The sequence below is a fragment of the Plectropomus leopardus genome, chromosome 2, assembly GCF_026936395.1.
Source record: "Plectropomus leopardus strain MGB_pleo_1.0 chromosome 2, ASM2693639v1, whole genome shotgun sequence".
NCBI classification, from domain to species: domain Eukaryota; kingdom Metazoa; phylum Chordata; class Actinopteri; order Perciformes; family Serranidae; genus Plectropomus; species Plectropomus leopardus.
The window spans coordinates 32,911,146-32,934,264 of NC_142177.1; the positions used below are offsets into that span (position 1 = coordinate 32,911,146).

Consider the following 23,119-nt stretch of genomic DNA (forward strand, 5'->3'; position numbering starts at 1 on the left):
CGCACAGCTAAAAATGACTATCTCTCATGAAAAAAGCAGTGCACTGAGTTTGCAAGACAGACTGAATAAGTAATAGATAAAAAATAAGTAACCACCGTAACATTTTCACTTGTCTCTGTCCTGCTTTCTTCTGTTTAACAGGCCCACAGGAAGCGCTCAGAAGCCAAATTTCGTATTCGTATTTCGTATTTTGTCAGTCATGTGATGCAGGCCTACAGAGACCTTTCCCATAGACTTACAGCTAAAGAGACATCTGTGAATCAGTAGATACATGTTTTTAGTGTCACAAACCCCATGAAATGCTGTTTCACTCTCCAAATCGATCAGTCGAATCAATCCGATTCATTCAGCCTTATAAAATTAGGAAAGTCGAGAAGAGCAGCAAACATGGATGGAGTGGAAGCAGCTTGTCTGAAGCTGCTTTTCATGCCTGGAGTGCAGCGGCTGCTTGAGCTTCTCACAGCCCAGCAAAATAGTAAAACAGCTGGTGTGGGAGGAGGTCAAGGTTGTGAGGTCAGTGTGGGAGGAAGGGGAAATAAACGTATGCACCTTTACTCAGTCCTTGCTTTCAGAACACCCTATATCGAGATTTGCAATGTCCTTGTCCAGAAAAGAGGCTGTGAAATTAATCTAATTTCTGGAAGTGTTCAGAAACTCTCAGAGAGACGAGGCTGAGCTGACCTGCTGCTGCCGAAAGATGTTTTCTTGACACATGGATGTGTATTGATTTGCAGCGAATGATGGCGATGAACCTCAAACAAAAACTGCTGGCACTGGGTTGGATGCCAACAAGAACATGAAGACAGACAAAAGAACAGAGGACAAAGAAACACATGAGAGACGTGATATGAAAAGCACATAACAAAGAATACCTTAGGAGCAGAAGAGATGGAAAAAGAAGGACGTTACACTGGCAGCACGTTGGGCGCAGCGTGGTGTCTGAAACCCTACACATACACAAGCACTGTCAGATCCTTCAAATCCATGGTCCAGGAATTTCTGCAGTCCGTCTCTTGTCTCTTTCTCACTCAGCAGTGCATTAAAAGGGGGGCAGTCTGAATGCTGCCTAAAGCGTGCAATCTATATACTGAACAGCAAGACAGTAACGGCCATAAAACTGGTTTGGGAGTTTACAAAGAAGGCCTCCAGGCTTCATTTAGCAGCTGAAGTGGGACCACAAACAGTGCAGTTTGGGGGCTGAGGTAATACGCTCTTCATTAAAATGCATCAAAATAATGCTGTTACACAAGAGATGCTCAACTGCTGCAGGCTGTTTGGCATGTATTATAGAAGAGACAGTTAAAAGAGGATTTTCCTCTCAAGTCTTTTCTGGCTTTTAATTCATCTTTAAAAAATAGATACAAGCGGCTAGTGTGACTGTTCTGGAGCAACTGTTTCTGCTACAGGTTCAAGATTTGGCTGTGAAAGGAGACAAAGACTTTGTCTGAGGTGCCACATGTTTGTATATAAGCTGTTTACATGGGGAATAAAAAGAAATATTCTGCTAATGTTTCTGTTTACATGCAGCTGTGCATTTTCAGATAATATGTCCTTTATCATGTCAAAATGTGGGAAAGTGAAACAGCTGAAGCCAAAAAAGTCAAAATAGTCTAGTCTTTAGAGTTTTCCACTGGTGGCGACTTGTTGGACCTTGCAAATACTACAAATACATTTTTTTGAAGGTCTGCATTGTGATATTTGTGCACTGATAAACACTGATATTCGAGTCTTTCATAATGTTTAAAAGTTGGTGTGTGACCAGATCTGTTGGCATTTCTTTTGGGGATGCATGTCTACTCCAGCCTTGTGTACTGTTGGCTATATATTTAACCAAAACTATGGTTAAAAACCCCAGTTGAGACACATTCTCTTATTGCATTGTATACATGTCCAAGGAATACTTTCTGCAGTACCATGTTGGGTTTTTTGGCCTTCACCATCTTGTTTTTTTTCGCAGCCAGAAGTGACCATGAGAGGGTGGAGCTGTGGAGGAGCGAGGACACCCATGTGGAAGCAACTTCACAAGGTAACCACACATACCCAGCTCTTTTGTCTATTTTACTCTTAATGGGGACCCTAATTTAAAAAATTAACATCATATTTTATTGAAAAAAAAACTGAAATTAGCAACTGAGACCATAAACTCTTCAGGAAAATGTTTACTGAGGTAATAAATTCAGTGAAAAGTAGGGTCATTTTCTCAGACTACTACAAACAGGCTTTTTTTTTGCTAACCAGTTGAGTCGCCCCCTGCTGGCCATTAGAAAGAATGCCAGTTTAAGGCATGTCCACATTTGCGTCACTTCTCAGACATGGAGATAACACCTTGGTTTGACTCTGCCAACTCCTTTTATAGAATTTTGTGAACCCATATCCTCCTAACTCATATCTTATTTGTTTCTCTGTGCAACGGCACAGCAGAAACGGGTCATCGATATTAATTTTCCCAAGTTGCTTAGCACCACGTTTACAGAACGTTATTGTTCAACAGTACAGATGCTCACACTTTTATTGTTCTTGGTGTGGATGCCCCCTAAGGGTTAATTTGTGCTCAGTGTAGATACTTATATGGAAATGGATGGAGCCTTCTGTACACATTCTATGTTCATTTCATCCTCATTTGTGCACATTTTCTGATACGGATATAGAAGAGACAAAGCAGTACACCAGAGATCATGGGGGCAATGTAGCGTGTATCAATAGAGATATGACCTTAGAAGATGAAGAAGACGTTTAAAAATAGCTGAAAAGCACAAGAGAACTGCCTCCATTAGGTACATTACATTATTACAACCTCCTCCACAGTTGCCTCATTTATTGTTGTGTGAAACTTCTGCCCTTTAGTTCCATGTATTGGCTTCATCTGCATCATAAATGATGTAAGGAAGTATGAGGGCAGTGGCATTTCCGACATTTGAAACAGATGCATCTATTTTCGTAAAGGGAGTATATCTATAGACAAAGTTTTGCTTTGAGCTGATGATGACGTTGCTGTAGATTAACAGTGAGGGGATCACCAAAATTATAACTATTTATCCTGGGGGGACATGAATGTCTGAATCAAATTTCATGACAATCCATCCATTAGTTCTTGAAACATTTCAACAAAAACCATAAATGTTGACCTCATGGTGTTGCTTGAGGAAAAGTCAGATGCCGACTAATGTCTGTCTCCTTCATTCTGTGACTTTCATGAATGTTTGAATTTTCATAGCAATCCGTTTAACAGTTTTTGAGATATTTCAGTCTGGACCAAAGTGGAGGACCAATATTGCTATCGGTCAGGCTTTTTCAGGCTTTTTTCTACCCTAAATTTGGAACTTTTTTTTACTTGAACTAACCCATCTCAAGGCTCATTCTCAAACATTACAATAAAAAAAAAGAAATCTAAATTTTACTCTCTGCTTTAGTGGATCAGGCACAACACTTTTATCCGTTACCCCAGTGGGATCCATAATTTCACCGGCTGGATTCATGGGGCTTCACACACTGTAGATATCAAATCCCTCACATCAGCAGTGCCGGAGGCGAAATACAGCCAAACACAAATCGCTGATGGACACAGAATGACACGAGAGATGGATGAGGCTTTAAGAGGAGATGGTGTGTGGCAGGAGGCAGGCGGCTTACATGCAGTAGATAGACTGAATGGAGGGAAAGTGAATGAAAAATACAAACAGATTCTACTGAACTTAAATGACTGGGATTTTCATTTTTGGGTGGCTTTTTCTCTAAATCAGTATACACACTTAGCTGTTTGAGTGGCTGATAAATGTTCAAAATTATTCCAGTTGCAAGTTATGTAGGGCGAGCGTGAGTGTTTTTCTCCCCAGCTGTTAAAAGCTGCATAGTGAGCTGCAGCATTATTTGGTGTGTGTGGATGGAGGAGTTGTAGAGAGCGCATTGGACGGCGGGGAATGGTCACATGACGGTGACAACATATTCGATTTAAAAGAAAGGAAAAGAGAGACTTGAGCTTCAGATGCGGGCTGATTTGTGCAGAGGATCTGGCTGAACTCACCTCTCCGCTGCTTCAGGCTGCTGAACAGAGATCCGATTATTTTTGCACCACCTCTGCGATAATAATTAATCCTCATTTTAGCTTCTGCAAAATTAAAACCACTGACGCACCTTTTCATCATCACAGCAGCAGTGAGGAAACGCAGCGCTCCCCTCATAATACTATAAAAAAGGTAAGAGCAAATAACTTTGTACAGCAACATCATTTAGACATAATTGCTGTTGCTCCGCGCGTGTAATCTCGCGTTGTTCCGCGTGGTCCAAACCCAATTAACAACTGTTTTATTGCAATTTCTAATCAATGCATCTCATGCACGCTGTGGCCGCTGAGCACGTGCACCTGACAAAAGGAGGAGGTAGTTAGAAATGCGAGAACTGCGCCAACACAGTGCAGTTACTTCACTGTAAAATGTAAGGTCTTTTATTTTCTGACTCCAGGCTGCAGGATTACTGACTTACAGCAACCTAATTAAACACTTGATGTGTAATTAATTCAGCCTTTGTCAGTTAATGCAAAATCCCCACTTCCAATTAGCAATCCATAAATAATTTACTAAATATAGGAAAGTGCATTATTGAAATGCTTTATTATGCATAGGCCATCCTGATAAAACCAATCAGTCTTTTTTTTTTCTATTTTCATGTGCGGTTTATTATTGCTGTAAAACTTAGGACAACTCAGCTCATTGTGCAGGACCAATGGGGGCAAATATTGGCAAATTTTCTGTTTATTTACATCTATATTGTCTTTTTTTCATATGCTAGATATCAGGGGTGTTTCTAGGATTTGAGGACATGGGGGACCTTTGTGGGGGGTGAATTTTGTTTGAATGTACAGACGCTGTTTTGGAGCTTTCATATGCACTCTGGTATCTTATTTACACTTTTTTTGTGTGGTGGGTAATAGCTCCAATATGTCAAATATTGCCACTTTGTAGAGTTGACTTCAGCGTCTACATATTATGCTCAAGGTATCCTTCTGCATCTGCTGCTGAGGTTCTGATACCACTACCAACACTGCGAGGTCAGCCAAAGCACGTGTATGTGGAGGCAACAAAAAAGCATGGCAACCAATCCGGGACATCAACAAAAGCACACAGTTAAGATTAGGGTACAAAGGCACAAATGGTTAGGTTTAGCAAAAAACATCATGGCACTACATCCAGACGGAAAGCTTACACCTGACTCCTGGATAAGAGTCCAGGATTTGTCAGACGCATCCTTCGCCACTAGAGCCCGCTCTATGGGGACCCTCAAACTCCATATATTACGTTGTTGCTGGCAGCGTATCATACAACAGGCTCAGTCAGGCTGTGCAACAACTGACTCCACCTGTCCACGCATCATACAGCTGTGCCAGCTACCGTCTGACCGGCGGAGTATCATAACCATGAAAGGTTCTGTCTGGCAGTGTTACAAACTGATGCTGCCTTTGAAGGTGGCTTTTGGTGTTGCCATCTCACACTGAAATCACTGATAAAGCAACACTATATGACGACTTAGGAATGAGAGCAGGCTTTTTGCTCAGTCCATAGGAGACTTGGCTTGGGAACTGAAGTGTCGCTGGCTGGTTGTTTGGAATAAGTATGGAGCATGAACTGGTAGCATGAGAAGTGCTAGTTTACCTCCAGGGCACTGCCGAGGTGCCCTCGAGCAAGGCACTGAACCCCAAACCGCTTGGGGTGCCTGTCCATGGGCAGTCTCTCTGACATCTCTCTATTTAATGTATGTGTAGATCCTGTATGTACATATGTGTGTATTTTGGGCCTGTGTGTACATAGTATGACAAGAGTGAAAAATTGAATTTTCCCTTGGGGATTGATTATTAAGTTAAAAAAAATCCCCCCACTTTCCAAAAAAGATTATTAATTTTGTTGATAAAAATATTAGTAGTTGTTAGTATTGAGGAAAAACAGAATATTAAGTTGGCCGAACTGAGAGACAGACGCCACAAGTAACCATCATTAATCATCATATTATCTGCTACTGTGTTGCACTTTAAACCTCATATTATACAGTAGCATACTGTAATAATCTTTATGGTGACACACTGTTGCAGTGAATTACAGTAACGACACCATAAAATAACGGAGGGATGCTGGAAACATCATCTGCCAGTTGTTTACTGTAATTTTATGCAGAAATTTGTTTGTCCAGTAAATGGATCAGTCTACTAGTTGAAGAAATGAGCTTTTGTTTTGTAGGTTTCTGGTATTATTCCTGTCTTTGGCTAATTTTTTGCAAGGAAATGTGAGCTGGACTATTTGCCATCGTACTATAGCGAGGCACTCAACAGCTGGTGTGAGCGTTTGGCCGCTCCTGTGTGAAAGTGTAAACGTGAGTTACGGGTGTGATATGCTTTTTAAAATTAGGTATTTGATATATTATTAATATATATCGGAGACTATTCAGAGATGCATATAATCATGACAGTTAGGGATGTCAGGCTGTTCATCATCAGGCTCCATTTCACCTCCCTGCAGCTTCTGAAGCAGTGAGGATACGTGCAATATTTATTTCAGTGGTTTTCTGGCTGTTCTTTGTCTCATCAGAAAATGAAGAAATATGAGGAGTAGATTCAGTATTAATGTAATTGCTTGTGTGGGAACATGAGTCTGTCTGCATCCTAATGATGACCTGCGTAAGTCAGAGATCCAGCCTCTAGTCCTGGGTGTCCTGGGTGCCCAGCAGGGTGCAGACACAACCTCTCTGCACACTGGGCGGTCTGCTCCGTCACTTTTACTGAATGTCAAACCTGCTCTCTGTTTACTTTGTGAATTAGAGGCAAATTTCACTGCGCTATTTAAATAAATGCAGCCATTTGCCATTAGGCTCTCTCCTTAATTGTAGGTTAGGGTCAATTAAAGTTTTTACTATTTTAGTTTGTTCAGGCAATCAGATGAACAGGGTGCAGCGCCCACAGAGCCTCAAACTTCTTTCAGAGAATCTGAAGATGCTTAATTTTATTTGATAGCTATTATGTTTCTCTACACATATAAATGCACAACAAAATAATGGATAACAAGAGCAAATGGCCAAGATAAAATATTTATTTCCATTTATGGAAATGGAGGCAAATGGTGCAATCACACTCATAAACCATTCCCAGATCTGCTGTGGGAATAGTTGAGTCTATCATCTGTTTATAGTGTTTCCTCAGCCAATTAAAACCTCTCCGCCCTAAATCATGTTTATTCGTGTGCATCTTTTGCCAAATTCAGACATCTTTTAGTTAGAAGCACAGTAAAAAAAAATAGCTCTGCTCATTATGTTTCTAAATTACACATTTAAATGTTCAACTACAGGTTCAGGCCTGAACACACAAGAGAGTGTGGTTTGTTTGGATTAGATAATAGAATTTATCCCTGTGATTGGGATGTATATAATAAATAACTTGCGCCTGCAAAAAAGAAGGAATCATGTACACTTTGATCATACTTTCCAACCTTCAACATTACATACAGCAAGTTCCCAGCAACTTTTTTTATAAAGTCAAGTGAGAACTTAAATAAAAAATGAAGAAATAAAATAGCTCCCTGAGGTTTTACAAAGTAAAAGTTCCTCCAATAATGAAACGTAATTGATATAGGCTAGAACTGAATTATAATAGAAATGTGAAAAAATAATGAAAAAAGGGTTGTGCAATTTTTAGAGGTGGTTGTTTATGTAGTAATTTGCAGGATTGTCCAAGTAATGTGTAGCAGTTCTCAGAACAGAGTATAAAAAGGTGCAATATACAGAGATATTGTCCTGAAGATGTGCTTATTGCAATGCATATACACTGTAAAATCTGAGAAGTTGATCGCACTTAAAAAAAAATAAAAATCTCAGATTATTTTTACGTTCTGTTTACTTTACATAAAATTTAGCTGTATTTTATTTTGTAAAGATGTTATCTCTTAAAAATGACAAGTGAAATAACCTGTGTTAGCAACGTCAGTAAACCAAGTTAGTCTGACTTGATCATCACAAAGACCATATTTTATTATTGATGAAATTAGGATTTCTGCTAGTTCTGTATTGTTAACATGTTTAGGAATTCACAAATATAATTGACTAGTTTGCAGGTTGCAGAGTAAAGATATATAATACAGTAAACTTGATTTACTGATGTTACAAACACTTAAAAATAAAATTAACTTAATCTTTATAAGTTGCAACAACTTCATAAGATTAAGTAAATTCAACTGCATTTTAAGTAAACTTAACTATAACTTATAAAATAAACATAAATTAATGTTAATATTTATATTATTGTACCTTTTTCAATGCAATTGGTTCCCTTTTTAAAAAAAAAGGAAATTAAAATCAGCTTGTTCTTGCAGTGTAGATGGATGCAAAGACATAAGTGTCTTCAGAGGATGGAGGTCTGACTCCGTGTCAGTGGGGGTTCTGGGTCTTGAAGATGAGGCCAGCTGCAATCAGGAAGAATATGTTGTTGTGGCGTGAGGTTTTGGTCCTGATGGGCCGCAGCCTCCTGCCAGAGGGGAGTGTTTCAAAGCGTTTGTCTCGCCATGGGATGTGTCTCCCATGATCTTTCTTGACCACCTCAGGGTCCTGGAAGGACAAAAGATTGTAGCCAATCATCTAGATTCTGCATCCAAAAGAGCACATGGCGTTAAACGATTAAAATCATGCAGCTCAGCAAATGTCATCCATCTGCCCGGTCGCTCCTTTGGCCAAAAATACACAAATCAAACAAACATCAACTCTGCACTCAGATCAATTAACACTGAGGCAAATAATTTATTTTCACTCTCATTCTGTGGCGCTTACTGAGTAAACAAAATAGGAAGATGCACAAATTCAAAGCAAACATGTTCTCGCTGTGGAAGCAAATGGATTCATTTATCAAAACAAACCTTTCTGCGTGAATGAAAGCTTGAGTTTGACCCGCTCTCTGTAGCCTCTCTTTTGTTCCTGTTACTGTTTCAGCGGATGCGCTGCCGGCCCTCTATTGACACGTCTTTAATTTAAGTGGCCCTGATAATGTGTTTCCAGTAATCCTTAAAGCTTTCACTTGATGTTCCTCTTGTTCAGGCATTACTTAACATTTGCTTCGCTGACTCTTCATACACCTCTACACATTTGTACTGCAAAGTGCTGCCTCCAGACAATAATTTTATACACAACAATTTTCCATGAAAATATTGTTTGATGACTCACAGCCAACGACTGCTTACACTTGTTTCTTTCTTGTCTGTATAAGAAATGCTTTAATTCTCAGAAACTGGATCAACTGACATTAAATTACAAAAAGACACTTTACTGTCACAAAACACGTTTTGTGTGTATACAATCATGTATACAATCAGAGTACAAGAAAGGTACAAATACCTCACAACAGTCCTCATGCAGGAGAAGATTTATGAATGAATTTTCTGTTTTTTGTTTATATGCACGATTTGTGCTTATTTTGTTGGTACCCACTGATTTCTGGGATTCACCAGTATTTTCTTATTTTAATAATTTAAGTTTTATTTAATCTAATAAAACTCAGCTTTTTTAAATGTTGTCAGTCTTTGGGGACATAATTTTCAGTTAAAAAGATTAATTAATTATTGATTAATTACAATATATGTTATTGCAATACTCAGAACATTTCAAAACGAACAAAATCGCATATTAAATTGTGACTTAAGTATCATATTTTAACAGTGTGATATTACCACTTTTACCTCTGTAAATGATCTGAATACTCCCTTTACTTTTGTTACTTCTTTGGTGAAAAACACAAATGTTTTGCCATTGCTGGATTTTCGATTTTCCTGTAACGCTAGTATTAGATTTATTTAAACGTATTCATGGTTTACTAACACTGTCAGATATATTCTGAAAAGCTGATGCATGTTAGGTTATAGCTGTTAAAGACAAATGGAAGAAGAGGAAAAACTTGCAGCGAGCATGTTGTTAAGGTTTTGGTAGAACATTGTTGCAGAGCAAGAATATCTGATAGACTGGCTGCACAGATGTGATTCCCAGACAGATGCTGACATATCTTTCAGTCTGGGTTTACTTTTCCATCATGAAGAATAGAAAATAAAAGACAAAAGGCAACAGAAAACTTTCCTCATGAATAATGCAGTACCCCCCGAAGCACCAGGCACCCGTCTGCCTCCATTCATCAAAATCAGCCCAGTGGCGTATCAGTTATGGCCTCTGAGAGTCTAAAATTTTGATCTTTATCAATTTGCATGCTTAACCTGCCAATTTTTAAATGTTAGAGTGCAGCATATTGCTAACCTTGAGACCTAAGAATAAGGGAGGATTCTCGACAACATGTGGAATAAAGATGGGAAAAAAAAGTGCACTGCAACAGCATTATTACATGAAATACTCTTTATTTCAAATATAAACAAGTAAGAACAAATACAGAATCATTTGGTTTTCTAATATGGGCTTTCAAGAATCTCTGGTGTAAACAAAAATACATTCATTTCATTTATTCTTGTTCATTAATTTCATTCAGTTTCACTCATTTTTGCTGCTGCACCTTGCAGAGTCTGTACACACACCACCATCATGTATGCGATGCCTGTTGTAGTTGCGGGCTGAGCAGTGGCCGTGGGCGCTAGCAAGGCGTGCACTAGTAGCTCTCCTTCAGGGTCACATGACGTGCATTGTGTGATCATATAGCTGTCCGTGTGGAACAGTAGACGTTAAGTCTTATTGTGGGTGCCTGGGGGCTCTAAATCGAGAGGAATACGGGAGAAATGTGACACTGGGGAAAATTGGGAGGGTTGTATGGAGCGCAGTGACAGTGTTTCTAACAGCTTTCAGAGGCTAAATGATGACAGTGTGAGCAACCTTGAATGTTCCAACTCTGACTAAAGAGCACATATTTATGTAACAATGAGCCTCATGCCTCATTCTGTTTAATTTCTCTTAATTTTATGTTAATAGAAAAAAATAAAAACTCAGATGCACGGATGCAAATGTTTTTAACCATGCATCCTAATCTCCTCTTACCCAAGTGTGCTGAGTGATGAATCCCACTTGATCAAAGCTGATTTGATGAAAAGGCAGTGACTGAAGATTTATTTATCTTAATTACCTCTGGGTGTAAGAGTATAGGAGCACTTTTTTCCTTATTATACATTAACACATAAACAGAAGGGACAAAGGAAGGAAAGAAACCCTGTTGTTTTCAGTTGAACGCATTTGAAGTGCACTTTACGCCGTTTTGTCTTAACAGCACAGTGGCGTGCTGCATGTATAGGAAGCATTAAACTGATTATTACACTGAACTCTGCCTGTCAGACATTGTAGGCGTCTCTGAATACGAGTCTGTTTTTATGATCAACAAGTGACCTACCTCACATCCACATCACACACACACACACGCACACACACACACACACACACACACACACACACACACACACACACAAACGTTCACACACACACACACACACACACACACACACACACACACACACACACAAACGTTCACACACATGCTCTGGAGTTGACTCATGCTGCACTGAATCAAACAAATCTTTCGGTTTGCCTCATTCTGTCGGCTGACATTGATTTTCACAAAGGATGAGAAGATGAAAGGGAATTTTTCGTATGTTCAGCCTGTAAGCCAAAGATGAGAGACAAGTGAGATGAAAGGAAAAAAAAACCTGCACAGCTGTCATCATAAAGCTTCTGTAGATGTAAATGGCAAATGTTGGTTTTCATGTCATGTCACAATTGTGTACATGCTCTCGTGGAATCTTACTCCGTGTTTAGCTACAGTACTCAAGTACTGTGCTTCAGTACAAATATAAGACATTTGTTTATTTGACTTGGCTCTACTTCTACTCAGCTACATTCATCAATCAATCAGACTTTATTTGTACAGCACTTTTTATACAGACTGTAACACAAAATGCTTGATGTAGTAAAACCTGAATTGCAACCATAAAAAACAAAACTTTGTGATTAAGTAAAGCACTAAAAATAAAAATAAAAAAAAATAAGAATAAGAGTACTCATTAAAACCATGATCTGAGCTACTACACGCTATGCTACTATAAGTGAGGAAACACCTCAGGCAGGATGAAACCCATGAATAGAAAGATAAAAATAATTAAGTAAATAAATCAATAAACAAATAAATAAATAGATAAAATGAAAATGGTAATAATAAAAGATAACTAAGTACAATACTCAAGCTGTAAAAAAGGGGCAAATGACAAGATAACACGAAATAAAAATAATAAATAAATATGTTTGAATATTATAATATATATATATATATATATATATATATATATATATATGAAGTAATAAAACTGTGAAACAGACTAAAATGTGCGAATAAGTGGTCAATAGATAAATAGATAGTTCAATTAAAAGCCAAACTAAAAAATAACATCTCAGAAGGAAATATTGTGCTTCCACTTCAGTTATTTGACAGCTTCAGTTACTTTACAAATTAAGATTTTTGGATACATAACTTGTGAAGAACTTATAAACTTTGATGCTTCGTTATAAATGAAACTACCAAACAATATCAAAGCGCAGCTGAAACAGTCAAGTTAAGTTTGATAGTTGTAAAAGTCGTTAAAGTCCTTCCTCATGCAAATATGTGCATGACGTGCAAATTATTTTAATAATTTTAAGGTTTGGACCAAAATGGCCATTGTGGAGTGATTTCATTGTAGCTGTTCTATCATTTGCCTTTATACACTTTGTCATTATATCCACATTACTGGACCGATTCACTATCGTTATAATATCACTATTAATGTATTTGGTCAAAAATATTATTCCATTTGATTTTCTCCATCAAATGTAACAATAGATCAGAAAGTTGTGTTGATCATAGTCTCTTTATTGCCAGCTGAGGCCCCCATCTTTGTTTGCCTCTTCCTAAAAATAAACAAAACAGTGGACAATAACAAAACCCTTCGCTGCAGACCTCACAGTAATGATTCATGATTTCTCCCATTGATTTCCCCGAAAGATCTCTGCTGTGCTGAGGGAGAATCGATGCCTCTTTTGCACAGCAGGAAATCTATCGCTTAACAGCACTCTGCTAAAGAAATGCGAACAGGCCAATTTATAGCTTTCCTGCCACATGTATGTTGTAAGGTACGGCAAAGTGGCCCGTCTGCCTCCGAAAAAGCCATCACCTTCTGTGCAAGGACAAAAACTACTGGCACAGGCTGTGATGAATGTGCAAAGATTTCTCCCACGCTGATGGACAGTTTTGAGCTGTAAACATCCACTTATTTTCTCAACCAAATATGATGCAGTTTTGAAGAAGTTGATGGATATACGAAGGATATTTTGCACCATCATCTGGCACACTGTTCTGCACAAAATCACCTTTTGATATCCGATTTTTTTTCCAGTTCTACAAAGTCTCTGACAACAGCTGATGACGGTAAACAGTTTTCAGTTATAATAGAGCTGGTTAACAATGTTCATGTATAATATTGACATCTCTCTGTGGTTCCCAATTTGGATAAAAAACAGTTTACGGCAGGTGGAATGATTTAAAGCAGCATGGGGTGAAAAGTGTAGTGTAATTGATTTTCACACAGCAGTGTGTTTGACTGTAACTGTGTTTGTATGTGTTAGTTTTAAGGTCAAACTGCAAACTGGTAGACAGTGAGTACAAATGTAGGCTCGACTAAGAAACAATATGTCAATCGTAACTAGAAGAGTGGTTGTTGGCCTGTGAGTCTGAATGTGGTGGGGCATCAGGGAGAAGCTTGGCAAAGGCGAAAAACAACATTAACCAAGATATTTTTACGTGTTTAGGCACTAAGGTTGTAGCGATATACTTTTTACACCTACATCCATTAAAAAAATGTTTTCAGGTCTTAATCATAATGATAAAACATTGGTTCAGTCAGAAACCTTCTGTTTTCACTCATTTGAGGGTCATTCTGGCTGATAATGATAATAATTCTGTAATATGGTTTTACCGTGATGTTTTCTGACACGGTTATCACAACGTGAAAATCTCATACAGTTGTTGTTTTAGCGTTAGTTTGCCAGTAACACTTTCAATACACTTTATCTCTGGTAAATTTTTAAATTAGATATAATGGAAGAGGTGAAGAGAAGATTAGAAAGTGAGTGGGAGAAGCATTTTAGGTTGTCTGTCTAAAAACTGTTGCCCACTTGTCTCCATAATTGCAGACACCTACACATTATTGACCGTTATTAGGTGTCTGAATGTGACTTCATTATATCAGCCAGCTGTGCTCTTAAAGACGCAGGTTCATCAAAAATCACTAGGTTTAATTCTTTATTTGCTGCAATTTTCATACAAATACAGTACATTTATTTTTACATAGGAAAGGCAATACTAAAAATTATTGCTTTAAAGCTTAGCTCCCTCTCCTTATGCCAGTTGTGTAATTGTTTCTTATCAAAAGCCCCCCCCCCCTTTTTATCTTAACAAACATGAATTCGTCTATGTTTTGTTTATTGCTGTTTTGTTAATCCTTTAATCGTTTTCCTTCCATGCCCTATAAATAATGACATAATGATATGGGAGGGCAGATACATCAACAAGTGAGAAATGAAGGAAAACATGCGCTTAAGAATACAAACATCTAATAGTGGCAGAATTGATGTGGTGTGTTTTACAGCTGTGTGTCCTGCTCACACACATTCGTTCAGACGCCTTTCAGAAGCTGTTCAACCCTTTTGTTTTTTTGTTTTTTTTTTATTTGCTTTTAAAAACATGGGGGAAAAGGCTTTGAGCATCTTAGCAAGAATTGTCACTCAAATTGTAAAAAGTTAGTAAAAGGTGATGAGAAAATGATCCTAAAATTAGTTTTGAAAAGGCAAGGGGGTATTATTTGAAAATAACAATAAAAAAAACTAAGAACAAAATGTCAAAAAAAAACTATATTCATAATTATATATCTAAAATTATGTTACAGAGAAAATACATATATCCTTGTGAACCTGCACCAGCCATAGCCGAGGCCGGAGGCATTATGTTTACAGGTTGTCCATCCATCTATCCTTTCATCCATTCATCCATCCGATTCCTGTGAACGCAATATCTCAAGAACTCCTCCAGGGAATTTCTCCTAATTTTACACAAACATTTTCTTAGACTCAACAATAAGCTGGTTAGATTGTGGTGATCATAGGTCAAAGATCAAGGTCCCCCTGACTTCGTCTGTCTCATTCTTGTGAATGCGATATCTCAAGAAAACCTTGAGGGAATTTCTTCAAATGTGGCATAAACGTTCAAGTGAACTCAGGGATGAGCTGATTAGACTTTGGTGGTCAAAGATCAAAGTCACGGTGACCTTCTTGTAAAAGCAATATCTAAAGAAAACCTTGAGGGAATTTCTTTAAATTTGACTCAAACATTCACTTGGACTGCGTGACTAGCTTGTTTGAATTTGATGTTCAAAGATCAAGGTCACTGTGTCCCTGCATCAGTATCATTTTCGTGAATGAAATACCTGAAGATGGCCTTGGGGGAGTTTCCTCAAATTTGGCACAAACATTCACTCGGATCCAGGGATAAACTTATTAGAATCTGGAGGTCAAACTTGGAGTTTTTTTGCTTATTTTCAGGGAAATTTCTGGTATCTTTTAATCAATTTCTTGCTTATTTTATCAATTTCTTGCTTATTTTTTCATTTTAAGTCACTCATTGCCTCTTCCTCGTGTCTTTGAGAGAAATCAAACCAATGAATTCATGATTCTAAGGGTTAAACACCACATCTGCCACAAAATGGTTTTCTATAGTTTCTTCTTTCTTTTATCGTTTTGATGTCATTGTTTTGTACTGTTCCTGTGTCCGTAAGGCACTCTAATGTAGCTCCTTGCAGTCTGCTGGTGGTGTTATAAATCTGAGAAATGGAGGCTCTCTGAGCCATTACAAACAGGAAACTTGTTTGATATTCTGTGGTGCTGCCAGAGATCCCATTTCATGTAACAGCTTTATTGCCAGATAGAAGCACTAGACCAGCCTGATCATTTTCCTCTTCCAATAATAGTAAGGCTGTTTTCGTCTGCATATGTAATGAATGTGGAGCAGCCAACTTTGCACTCCGCCAAAGACAGGTCTGAGCTTTCTCGGAAGGACGCTATTTGTTTTTCCTTGTGCCGCTGATTTGTTCTTTGATAGCTTTTTGCCACTGCGCTTCACAGCAACATGGAATCCATTATCCTTCAGGTATCAGCACCGTGGCAGAGACAGAGCACGTTATCAAACATTCCTCCACTTTCATTACATTCTTGTTTGCCGGGACAAGCCGAGCACATTATCACATTTCCACATTTTCCTGTGAGTTTTACAGATCCCCCCCGTCTTCACAGTCTCAGCTGGAAAATGACTGGATATGAGGTTTTAGCCGAGTCATCTGCTCCTCCGTCCTCCTGAGGAGAATCAGCACTGATGCTCAAAGAGCCAGAGCCAGATTTCAGTTTATGTGAGACAGTTTATGGAGAGGTTTAGACGAGCAGAATTGGGCATCTGTGAAACATGAGCAGCAGCAATTCATTATCTTAATAGCTGAGACCTGGATTCATGAGTGGGAATAATGTTAACCCATGCAGACAGTGATTTGACTGTCTGAGCCATTGACCCCAATGAAGCTGCTGCTTTCTCTTTTTTTCTCAGTACTGTTGCTTGTTAATTAGTAGATTAATTTGAATCTAAAGAAATAGAAAATAAAGAAAACTCACTCCTGAAAACATTCCAGCTTTTAAATAATGACATATTTTATTACTAAATGATGTATGCAAAAAAGACTTTATCGAGCTTGACATTGTGTAATTGCTATTTTTTTAATCGATATTGCAAAAAGATTTTATTATCTGAATTTTTTTTTATGTATTAAACAAGAAGCTTTTATTTCATACAAATAGTGGTCAACATAATGTTAAACATGACGTGACAGTGCTGAGCCTAATCTTGTTCCTGCATATTACAAAAACAATGCATTTATTAATTAGGAATCTGATAGGGTTTTTGTTTTTAACCAGTCTGAAAAATCTACTTCAAGCTAAAGTTGTCGAGTGAAAAAACGTTAAAAAGTTATTACAATCTAGTGGTATACTTGGCATTACTCAGCAATATTCAAATATTATCACAGCATAAAAATTGGTGCTATATTGATTGCTAATGGTTGCCATTGTTGGAAAGTTTTGGTAATAATGACATTACATTGAACAATGACAAGTAATGCTACTACTGAACGCTCTGCACTATAGCTGCCGTGAGCCTCACAGACCATCTCCTAGAAATAATTAATTCATTTGAAACATCACATTTATTTTTGTAGTGAAATGTAATGTGGAGCAGTCTGCTTTAATGCACTGTTTGCATGTATAAATATGAGAACTAATGCATCAGAATTCATATATAACCCACATAATCAAGAAGCCTGCAGTCACATGACCAATGTGCTGATGGCAGCAAAGAAAGAAAAATGGTTGGTGGATGGGTGAAACAAACACAGGACTTTCCCACTGGAAACTGGTGTTTGTATCCCATGTGAAACCAAGTGAACTTTGAGTTATTTTAAATTATGTCATCATGTTATGAGAATTACATAACTTTAGGTTAAGTACGTCTTGTCCTAAACCTAACCTAAGAAACTTTACTTGCCTTAACATAATCTACAAACTTTAAGTTAGGTTTATTTGGTTGTTTTCCAACTCACATGACTGAAATCCACACAAAAAAATGGAATAACAATAGTAATTCATTACTTTTGAAGAAGTCACAAACCTGCAAAAAAGTATGCAAGTTCACGTTTAGTATGTAACATGACGATACCCAGCCATGTTTCTTTTCTTGAACCTGGCAAATGAAATTTTTCTTGCCAAACCTAGTAAGTATGTAACTTTACTTTAAGTTCAGTTTAGTTCTTTTCAGTTTTTTTCCATTTTTTGCAACTCAAATACAAATAAGAAAAAACAACAAGAAAACAATAATACGTCGTTATTTTTGCAGCAGTTGTAAGGATATGTTATGTCAACCAAATTACATTTTGTATTAAAATAATAAGGAAATGTTTCTAATAATGTATCTGGCAAGTTGCAAAAATGCTGATACTGAACGTATCTGCAAAATGTTCCCTGACAACATTTTAGGCAATATTGCAATACACTATCAACTCCTAGTGGTAATATCATTATGTTTTGGTTATTACCTTTATTATTAACATTTAAACCAAAATCCTGATCTTTACCTAACCTTAACTAGCTTTTTGTTGTTGCCTAATTTGAAGACAGGAGTCTGGAAGCCAAGCTGTGACTCTGGTGTTACAGTCCTGCACATTGTTTAAATCCACCCGGACCGACTCACTGCAAATCCAGCACTGTGCTTAAATGTTGTGTTACAATAACTCCAGAAATGTCTCTGAACTTAATCACAACAGTAATTACAACATCAATACAATGCAGTTATGAATGCAGTTTAGAAATATTTAAACATACTTTCTGGGAGACACGGGTGAACAGACTGACAGGATGAGCTGCTCTGAATGCTTGAGGTCTCAATTCAACGTTTCAAATCAGATGATTTGCAAACAAGATGACACGATGTGCCTGCAAATTCGAGTCTGTCCACAACTGCTGAGTGAATAGCTGGCAGTAGATTTTTGTAGCTTTATGTTGGCATTTCAGTGCACACATGGGATGATGTAAATAGTGTAGAAAAACTACCACTTCTGAGTCAATTTGGGCTATTTTTCTGTGCGTGATAGCTCTCCTAACACTGTGTGGCTCTGCTTTCCATCACAAGTTTGTCATAAATGGTTTTGGTTCTATTTAGATTGTTTCTGTCTGCAAGCTGTTTGAATGGATGAATGTATTTCAGCCTGACAATATTCCAGTCACTTCTGGATGTGTGTGTTTTTGTGCTGCATTATTTAAATACACATGGATTTTCCAGTTTTTGAGATACACCAACTGCAGCTACTCAGTGCCATAAATCCAGCCTTTATGAAGCTCGTCATATTCTTGTGATATGCTTGTCAGTTTTTATTGAGATTATGAGAGGTGTTCATTCGTTATGGTGAAATCTATGGTAATTTTGGGGGCTGTAGGTTTGTTGTGCTGTTGAAATGTGTTGGATTAAATTGGAGACAGTTAAGTGGTGGTATAATTGCGGGGTTGCTGCAGCTTTTGAATATACAGTATAAAGATGTCAGAAAATGCTCTCTATGTCTTGCAGCTTTTCACCATTTACAGATTCTTCTCTGAAATACGCTCGCAGAATTTCTGATGATTTTTCTGTGAAGATGAAATCCAGTGAGGTGCAAAATTACATGGCACAAAAGATTTGAGAGCTCCAAGAAAGAGTAGCCTTGGTTTGAACTCCAGTGTGTTATTACATAAAAAATAGCCTGTTCTTCGGGAACATTGGACTGTTAGAGAATACAAAATGACAAATGTGTTTGAAATTATGATAATGATGACTAATTTATCTCTCATACATGTCCCTGAGTAATAATGTTTATCAGGATTTAACATGTGCTTAGTGATCAGCAAATCCAAACTGGTTACGAAACAAAGGGTCATGGTGGGAGCCTTTAAATAACACAAACATTAGCAGCCTGGGGTTTTGTGCTGGGCAGAGGATGACACATTCCTTACGGTCTATATTTGTAAAAACTGTCAAATCTACATGCATGCTGCACCAAGGCAGTGCACAATAGACCAGTGGATTACAGGGTCAGCAGGTATTATTCAGTGATAATCTGGGGGTGGGGTTTGTTTTTACTTGGGAGATGCCAGTGCATATTAAAGCCTCTGGGAACATGTCTTGAAATATTAAGAATGCACATATTACACCAAAGTTGGGTGTCTCATTAAGTATCTACAAAAATCGGAGTGAAAATAAATGATCCCAACTGTTAGAAAACCAAGTTCAAAACCGCTCATTTGAAGATAACAGCGCTTCTCAAGACTGTGTGGGCGTGGCAGACCACGTTTTGAATGACACCTCCATAGATCACATTTTTGTCAACTGTCTCTTGTCTCCATGACAGCCATGTAGCAAAGCAGAGTCGGTGTGGTACATGTAGCTCTATCTGTTCCAGCTCTCTGACTCTGGGTGTGTTGATAAATCCAATCTGATGCTCTACAAGATGAGAAAGCTGCTGTTCGAAGTCATGGAGCATACTATGTCTCCATGAATTAATGAACGGTTAAGTTCATTACACATTTACTCCGTTCAGCGCTTTACTGCTCCTTCTCCCAAGACAGAGTGCCCAGAGTGCGCTCTGACACTCCCAGAGTGAGGCGCTCTGGATAATAAAATGGTATATTCCAACAGTGCCTCAAATTTACAAAGGGCCTAGTTTGTACCAGAGTACGCTCCGACACTCAGAGTAAGTGTTTCCACATGCACCCTATTGAAAGAAGCATTAAGGCATGTTAAATTAGTATCAACTGACTTTCAATTTTTGTTTGGCTTTATCCATATATCGTAATATGGATCAGGAAAAACCACGCCCAAATCAACCCAGCTTCAGGAAACTGTGAGGCTAATGTCTGATAATTTTCTATGCTTTTTATTATGTGTGTAAGACCCTAAATTACATATTAAGAAAGTTTTTGGATTCCCCAGAGGCTTCAGGAAACTCACCCAGTGAGATGTGAAAATATGCTGGCTCTACACACTTTTAAATTACTGTCTATTTTAATGGAGTCTGGCCGAATTGGCGATAGCTATTTTTGTGCTGTTTCTGATTAAATAAAAAGCATCTTACCTTTAAACAAAAAGGTCGACCTCTGTAGAGATCATTTCCATGAGTTGTAGGACTTTAAGAATAACAAACTGAGCCTGTCAGTGGCAAAAACAAGCAATTTTAGTCGATATGAATTGGAGGTTCTCAGTTGCCTGCAGGGATTCAAATTCAGATGGTTTGGCTTCTGTCAGCTGCAGCCCTCTCACTCAATAATGGACAAATTAAAACAAATTTGGCCGGTGTGTACACTTAATTCCATCTCTTTAGCGAGGGGAGAAATCAAACCACTGGAGGTCAGCAAAAACAGGATATATAACAGCTAAACTGCTCTTTAATTCTTTTTAAATTAATTGCTTATCCACTTGGGGGCAACACAATCATTTGTAAACACAACATTAACATATTAAAGCCTTGCAAAGTAGATGTCATGAATGTGTTCGCAAACATTTACACATCCTGCAGACGCAGAGAAACTTAATCACTGTTGTGTTGTGTTTTGGACCATCGGCAAATGTTCAACACGTTCTCTCCTTGCTCTGTTTTTGTCGCCACCAACTCTTTAGGGAAATATCTGTCTCTTTAGCTGCTAAATGCTCCTCTGTGTCCACCAGCTTGTCACTAACTGTGTTTGTGTGCTGTTTGATGCAGAGCAGTACGAGTGCAGTGAGTTAATCAGAGCTTTTTCGCTGAAAGTTGGCCGTGCAGCTGCAAACGCTGATGAGGGTAATGAGATTGAACTAAAACTGTAAAGTTGTGGGCACAATGAGCTGAAAGACACTCTTGATTTATTACTAAATCGATCCACTCCTTCATGCTGAGAGCTGTACAGTGTTAATTGATTAGGCAGCATTTCTTGAGTGAAATCCTTTTACAGCTTCTCCGGACGTTACCTGTTATGCAAACAGAGAGTAGCCTCCTGCGCTGTGTGTCTGTAGGAAGTGGAAGAGGGTAATGGGCGACTCTGAAACTGTTGAAAGGTCAGGAGACAGGAATGAGTTTACTCATAAGAGTCATCATGTGCTCTGGAGCTAATGGGCAATGTTGGCTGCACAATCCCTTCATTACTCATGCAGCATGAGGACCTTGGATCTGTCACCTCTGTAATTAAGTAGTGTAATGACAGCCACCTCCAACTACACACACATACACACACAACCACACACACACATCAAGAAAAACAAAAAAAAGTCCTTGCTGGGATACCAAAGTGTTTACCTGCAGGCCACCAATGACGCCATCATTATTCATGATTCATCATTAATTTATACATTTATTTCGCTTCCGGGAGCCCAGATGTAAATATCAAGCTCCCTAAATTTATGACAAAAGAATACACAAGCACTGAGGCAGGTGCTGCCATTATGAAGCCTTCTGAACGTGTGAGTGATCATTTTGCTGCTTCAGTAATTTATAAAATGTTAAAGGGGCAAATCAAAAATACATCTTTTCCCTCTTAGCTGTAGTGCTGCTTATCAATCTAGATTATTTTGGTTGCTGAGCGTTGGAGACATCAGCCATAGAAATGTGTTTTTTCTCTCCAGTATAAAGGAACTAAATGGCACTCTGGTCGTGGTGCTCAAAGTATCAAAAATTACATTTGATAAACTCAACAGCAATGTCTCTTTTTAGAAATCATGCTGTAATGTCTTGTTATGTAGACTTTTAAATGTCATGCAGCTGTGTCTATCACTTTTTATGTCTAAAACAAATTCCCTTCAAGACAATGACTATTTTATATCCCCAACACTCAGCAACTTACACCAAAACAATCTTAAATAGCTTGACAGGTAAGAGGAAAAATATGCATTTTTGATTTTCGGGGTGAGCTGTTCTTTTAAATCTTGTGATGAGAAAGTACAAAATATAGAAAGTACTCAAGTTTATGTCAGAGCTTATAATCAACCAACCATTGTCCAAATAATGTTTTCTTTCGCTGTAATCTTTCCAAATAAAAGACGCTTAACAAGGCTGCAATCAGCGGCTCATACATTTTAGCTGTGCCTGGAAGAAGTGTTTTGATACACAAATGCATAGACAGGAAAACAAGAATTCTGATTGGCTGTTGATAACCAATGACATTTTAGGCATGTCATGTTTTCACAGGAAACACGAGACATTTTTGACTTTTGGAGACAAATAATATTACTTGTGTTTGTCTTCCAATCTGTTCTACAGGTTTATAGTGTGGGCACGCAGCTTCACCTTAATTAAAGCTTCAAGTAAAATGAGCAGTGGCACAACATCACACAGCAAAGGCCACGCATTTAATGAGCGAGTGTTTAAGCCGTCATCTGGTAAAGAGCAAGATGAGATGTGTCATGGTCTGTCTGATTGAGCTTAGCGGGCGATTGATTGGTCGATGTCACCATATGTTCGCTTTGCAGTAATCAGACTTGAACTTCAAAATGTCGGGAAAAGTT

At 38.1% G+C, this 23,119-nt stretch overlaps 1 protein-coding gene across 2 annotated transcripts in view; it reads left to right on the forward strand.

The window, feature by feature from the left end:
* Window positions 1-3,962: 3,962 nt before the first annotated feature.
* The window catches only part of rap1gapb (RAP1 GTPase activating protein b), a 145,600-nt gene continuing 126,443 nt past the window's right edge, over window positions 3,963-23,119 (forward strand). The window contains exon 1 of one of the 2 annotated variants that reach the window (XM_088069079.1): window positions 3,963-4,193. The gene's annotated coding sequence lies outside the window, so the exon portion shown is untranslated. The remainder of the gene's footprint in view (window positions 4,194-23,119) is intronic. The other variant, XM_088069070.1, reaches the window with a different exon arrangement.